The sequence below is a fragment of the Vigna radiata genome, chromosome 3 (genome assembly GCF_000741045.1).
Source record: "Vigna radiata var. radiata cultivar VC1973A chromosome 3, Vradiata_ver6, whole genome shotgun sequence".
Taxonomy (NCBI): Eukaryota; Viridiplantae; Streptophyta; class Magnoliopsida; order Fabales; family Fabaceae; genus Vigna; species Vigna radiata.
This window is the reverse complement of record NC_028353.1, coordinates 7155517-7162466: the sequence shown is the minus strand read 5'-3', so window position 1 is coordinate 7162466 and position 6950 is coordinate 7155517. Positions and strand designations below refer to the sequence as shown.

Below are 6950 nucleotides of genomic sequence, written 5' to 3'. Positions count from 1 at the left end.
ATACTAATAATACATAACAATTAAATAAATAAAAAAAACTCTAGAAGTATTTTAAGAGAGGGAGTCTTTTCGATAGGACACGTGTCCTTTCTACATTAGCAAGCGACCCTTAACCAACAATTAGGCAACTTGTGAATTATTTATCAAGATTTGGAAACAAAACAAAAATAAAGATAAAACACAGACAGCGCTAGAAGCATCATAAAAAAAAATTAGAAATGAAAAAAGAATTACCTAAATAAAATAAAATTGCAATTTTCCATTTTCCTTGTTATTCATTCATGAAAAAAAGAAAAAAAAAATAGGGAGCAGGGTTTTCCACGTGGAAACCCTTTAACCACCAAAATTTATTTAATTTAAAGCATTTTATAGAAGTTAGTGAACTTGTCATGTATTTATGAATCAAAGATAATACTCTGACATTATCATTTTCTTTTACATTCAAAATTATTAAAGTAAGTTTATTTTTCTAAATATTTATTATTCGAGGTGATAAAGTAATTTTGAAAAAATAAAAAAATAAAAGGTGTGAAATGAATATGATTGACATCTAGAAGTGTCAATGTAGCAGTGCCTCTTTATGAATACATGATGATTAAGAAAATGCAAACTGTGACAGATCAGGAACACAACAGAAAAACAAACAAATAATGGAGAGAGAGAAGGTGATAATAGTCGGAGCCGGAACTTCCGGCATGGCCGCAGCATCATGCTTAACGAAACAATCAATACCTTACATCATTCTCGAAAGAGAAGATTGTTCGGCTTCCATGTGGAAAAGGTACACGTACGATCGTCTCCATCTCCATTTGGTCAAGCGACTCTTACCCTAACTACGTGCCTCGGAAGCTCTTCGTGGAATACTTGGAAACCTACCAGAAGCATTTCGACATGAAGATTTTGTATCACCGCTGGGTGGTGCTGGCGGAGTACGACGAAGCGGAACAGCTCTGGAGAGTGAAGGCTCAGAACAGAAGTACCGGTGAAGTGGAGGAGTACCGTGGAAGATTTTTGGTGGTGGCAAGTGGCGAAGATAAGCCTCACGTGCCTAGGGTTGAAGGGTTGGAGAGTTTCAGAGGAAAAGTGATTCATTCAACTTCGTACAGAAACGGGAAGGACTACAGAGATCAACATGTTCTGGTTGTTGGATCTGGGAATTCTGGCATGGAGATTGCGCTTGATTTGGCCAATTTTGGTTCTAAGCCTTCCATCGTTCGTTGCTCGCACTCCGGTACACCGAATTTTGGATCAATGACTGAATTTTTTTAATTTTAGTTTCGGATTTATAATAATTAATAATTTTTTTATACAATTTTATTCACTCATAAATACGAGCTTATGAATTGGCACATAAAAAAAAGTTAATAACCTCGAAAACTATTAAGTAGTGGAGAAAGGATTTTAGATGTATGTTATTTTTTATTTTTAATGTTTTTTTCATAATCAATGTCATTACGGGTGATGTTGATGGAACGTCGAATTTCTATATAATAGACGTCTATACATACGTCAGTTAGTGTCTGGTCCGACATCAATAAACGTCGGTTAAGGCCTACTCCGATGTGTAAGAGCACCATATAGACATTGGTGTGGAAACCAACCGAAGTCTAAGAGCACTATAAAAACTTTGAACATGTCACTAACCGACGTCTAAGATCACCATAGACGTCAGTCTATGCATTAACCGACGTCTAAGATCACCATAGACGTCAGTCTATGCATTAACCGACGTCTAATATAGTCGTTGTGTTTTAGTGCAATTTTTTTACTGTCTTTGGATAGCCTAGTAGCGCACTCTGTCTTTGCTAGTTTCTGCCAAAAAAAGCTTGCGTCTTTTGAATTTTTTATGAAATTTCAACCAAAAACCGAACCTGGGTATTTGCCTAGTTCCATTTTCAACCACAAGATGGAAAAATTATGGTGAAACGATAACTAGACAATGACCCAGGGTCATTTTTGGGTCAAAACACCATAAGAAATCAAAAGACGCCGCTTTTTTTGGGAGGCAGCTAGCAAAGGCAGAATGTGGTACAACGTTATCCCAAGAGAGGAACAAAACTGCACTAAAACACAACACAAGAAAAACAAATTGGTTTAAACCCTTTAGTTGTCCCTATTTACGTGGGTTTTTCCCAATTTGATCCCTGTTTTTTTAAAAGTTTTAATTGAGTCCTTAAAAGTGTTAATTTGGGTTAATTTGACCCCTGCCGTTAAATTGGCTTTAACGGAGTTAAAACCTTAATGACTCGACAGCTTGACGTGATAAAATTGTAATAAGTGGCAGTTGTTACGTGGAGGAACGCCGACCTTCTCCTCTCTTCCTCCTCTCGTTCCCCCTCCGTTGTATTCACAACCTCAAGAGGATCGCTGCCTACAAGGCCGTTGAGTACGTCGAATCCGGCATGGTTCTCGGCCTTGGCACTGGCTCCACTGCCAAGCACGGCGTCAACTGCATCGGTGAGCTTCTCCGCCAGGGCAAGGTCAAAGAGATCGTTGGAATACCCACCTCCAAGATAATCCACGAACAGGCACTCTCCCTCGGGATCCCTTGTCCGATCTCAACTCCTACCCTGTTGTCGATCTAGCCATTGACGACGCTGACGAGGTTGACCCCTTTCTCAACCTTGTCAAAGGTGTACTTAGAAGAATGCTTAGGAGCAAGTGACACAGGACATGACACAACCTTCCACCGAAAAAAAAGTATAAACATTTCAGCACAAGCAACAACCAAATTCAAATGGGAAATAGAGCCCGAAAGCAACAAAATTGAAAGAGGATGTTAATTTCGTCAAGGTTAATTTCGTTAAGAACCAGGAAAGGCAATGATACCTTTAACGGGATCGATTTTCGAAATGTTAATTTCGTCAAGGTTAAGCTGAGGAAGAGGTTGCTTGTTGCTGAGAGTGAAGGAGTACCAGAGAGGTTCGCTGGGAGAGCATCAGAAACGGTCTCTGATTTGCAAGTGACCCTTCTCGAACTTTCTGAAGAACCAAAGCGTTTCTCCGTCATACACCCAAAAGGGGTTCTTCCCCATCACTTCGAACGAAACCCTAGCAAAAAATTTTTAGTGGAGGTAACAGAATATTGGGTCAAAGATTAAACTCTGCTCTATCGGCATTTGAGGTGCTAAATAGAATGATGTTTGGATTGTTCTTTCCCTTATAAGGTGTTCTAAGATTAATGCACAACATTAAATAACATTTAATAAAAGTATGGCCAACCACATCATGTTGTCAGCATTGGCACCTGTGAAGGTCGTTCCTTCATCATTAATGTTCCATTAATGCAAGACGAAAAGTTCAAGTTTTTCAAACATATTCAGCCTGCTGAGTTTAGCAAACAACACTTTCGAAGACGCTTATATTACAGGAAAAGAAAAGAAAAAAGATCAGTAAACAATATTATAGGATGCCAATGCTATAATTTCTCTGCAAATTTCTCTTCCCAAGAAGGTCAAGTGGGGAAACCGGAGAACCAGCTGGAGAAGAAGAGGAGTTCGCCAGTGGCCTGGGGAAAGTTCGCCATCAAATTTGCGACTCGAACAAGCGTGGGTAGAGAATATTTTTTTAATTACTAATTCCACGTATACAGAGAAAAAATACCACGTTTAAAAAAATTGGACACGTCAATATCCAAATCAGCAAAAACTTAACACCTTTAAACTAATTTAATGACAGGGGCCAAATTAATTCAAATTAGCACTTTTAAAGACTCAATTGAAACTTTTGAAAAAACGGGGATCAAATTGGGAAAAACTAACGTAAATAAGGACAACTAAAAAGTTTAAACCAAACAAATTTTAATCAGTTGAACCAGAAGATAATCGATGAAAGATTAATATAATCGGACTCAACAAAATTTAAACGGTTTAAATAAAAAATGACGCACCTGAAATACAATGTCGCAAGAGAGAAAAAGGAGAGGAGGAAGACGATGATGTTTGTGAAACTGCAAGTCTACGGTTTATTTAACATGAATTGAGGCATCGGTTGCTGTAGAAACCAACGTCTATAGTCAGCTAGACGTCGATTAGTTCACTAATATGACGTCCAAGATAACTTTTAATCTGCCTTTTGCATGCACCTTAGACGTTGGACACACGGGACATCGACGTCTGCGGCGCTGATCGGAATGACGTTTCAATTCCTGTCAGGGAAGTAGACGACGATTGTCCTTGGGCGTCGACTTCTGTAACATTTTAGAAGTTTGCGCCGATTCCATTAGACGTCGAAGTACTTGCGAGTTTGGTGAATAGCATTAATAACCGCCACATAGACTTCGCTCTCCCAGAAAACCGACGTCTATATTGCAGAATTTGACTATCTTTCCGCCTTCCTGACAGGCCCATTGACGTCAAGTTAAGGGAGAAGAGACGTCTATAACATTATAGGCGTCGGTGTTTTATTAAGTGACGTCTAAGCGCTTGGAAATCAGGTGAAGAACATTAATTGCAACCACGTAGACGTCTGCCCCCCTCACAACCGACGTCAATGGGGGCAGAAAAGACTGTCTTCTCGCCTACCTCAAACCCTTAGACGTCTGGTTAGGGCAGAACAAACGTCTACTATATCATAGACGTCGATTGCCACAAAAACCGACGTTTTGTTTACCAACTTATTTATGGTAACGCCGCCGTCCATTAATATTCGTCGAACTACCCTTTAACCAACGTTTTGCACTAATAATTTTCTAATCATTCATCTTATTTTTTAATTTGCGTACACAAAACATGTTTTCTTTTTTTATGTTAGGTTGGCAGAAGAGTCAACCTTAATCGAGAATTTGGGTTGAGAGAAGATGAATCCAAAATCTTAAAGTGAAGTTTCTGGTTTATAGGACTTAGGCTGATGTTTTGATTTGGTTGAACAGGTTCATTTTCTTTCGAGGAATATGATGAATTATGGGTCACTTTTGTTATGGTATTTGGCACGAGAAACAGTGGAGAAACTGTTGGGGATAGTTAGCAGGATTGTGTATGGTGATCTGAGTAAGTATGGGCTGCCGTTTCCCAGTGAAGGTCCTTTCACCATGAAGATGAAGTACGGTAAGTTCCCTGTCATTGATTTGGGAACAATCAAGAAAATCAAATCTGGAGAGATAAAAGTAACACTATCACAACTTTTACACTTTTTGTCAAGAAAAAGAAAACAAAAACTGAATTTAAGAGAAAGTAATCCTGATATACAGATTGAAGTTCATTGTATCACATTACCTGTGTCGGTGGTGCCCACAGAAATAGAGAGTATAAGAGGCAACCAAGTGTTGTTCCGAGGCGGCAAATCGTTCCCCTTTGATTCAATTATTTTCTGCACAGGTTTCAAGAGAACCACTCAAAATTGGCTCAAGGTATGCATAATGCATCATACTCGTATTGTTACTATTTCCTGTTCTGGTTTATCTGTATCTGCTTGTTATAAATGTCATCTTTTTTGTTAGTTGTTTCTTTATTTCTATGTAATTTATGATATAAAAATCACCGAGTTTTCTCTGTTTTGTGTTGTTCACTTTGTATTAATATATGTTCAATTCAGATAATGAATACTGATTATTATTAGGATCAACTTATTTTGATAATTAATAACATTAATATTGATTTGTTTTAAACAGAGAGGTGAAGATCTTCTGAACGAGGATGGTTTTCCTTGTTCGAAAAATCAATGGAAGGGTAAGAACGGTTTGTACTGCGTTGGAATGGAAGAACAGAACTCTATGGAGAATGCTCAGGCTCAAAACATAGCAAATGATATTGTCTCCTTAGTTCCATAAACAAAGAAAAGGAATATTTGTAAAAAGATTCACACAGTTTTACTAAATACCTTTATGTATTTTTAAAATAAGAATATACGTGAAATTAAAGATATGGTACTGCAACTCTCTGAATAGTGTATATAGATCTGATATGGGTGGATAAATTAATTTTGTATTAATAGTTTTTTATTCTTATGAGAGAAGAGTCCACTTTAGATTTAATTATTTAATTGTTAAAACCTTAAATTTAATAATAATAATTAACAATTAATTTAATATAATTAACACTAATTTATTTTAAATTACTTTTATAACTAAGGATAAAAATATAATATTTTATTTTTCTATTATTTTTTAAATTGTATCCTAAAAATTGTATTGTATATTAAATTATTTTTAATTTTACTATTTCAAATAATTTTTACAAAAAAATATATTAATCATAAATATCATTTCACTAAATTATAATTTAATTAAATTTTTAAATTTATTTTTAATAATTATTCTAAATTTTTTATTCTTAATAAACATTTTACAATTAAATATAACATTAACAAGTATCATTTTATATTACTTTAATACCTAGAGTATTTTGGTAATCTTTGTTTTTTAACAATTAAACAAAATTTTTTAACTGTCACATAAATTAAGTCCTACATTAATTCTCACAAACTTTACCTCTAAAAATTCACTCTCAATTACCTTCAAATATACTCAAATAAACAAAAAAAAAAAAAATCACCTTCAAATCCTCTTAAATTCATTCAATCACTCTCCCCCAATTCATTTTTCCTAATTCATCTCATATAAACAAACCCTAACAGTTAATTATGTTTTAAGTTTATAATAAATTTAGAAACTTTCTAATAAATTTGGATGCTAAATTCAGTACTTAATACATTTTTATTTTTAAATTGAATATCTGCAATTAAATTTTTATATTAACATAATGATATGACTATTAAATAACAGATGTTATTTTATAATGTCACATTATTGAGACATTGTTATAAATTATTTTATTATTTTAAAATTTTATAATTTAATAATTATATGATTTTGGATTAAAATTATAAAAATTATAAAACTATAAAATTATAAATTATAAAATAACACTTGACAACAATTCAACAAGTAATCTAACAAATTTGTAATTAGCCACTCAACAATCACATCACTTATTTAACAGTAAAAATTCAAGG

The 6950-nt window shown here is 34.7% G+C and overlaps 1 pseudogene; it reads left to right on the top strand.

The window, feature by feature from the left end:
- Positions 1-578: 578 nt before the first annotated feature.
- Positions 579-5766, top strand: LOC106756959 (annotated as a pseudogene).
- The last annotated feature ends 1184 nt before the right edge of the window (positions 5767-6950 follow it).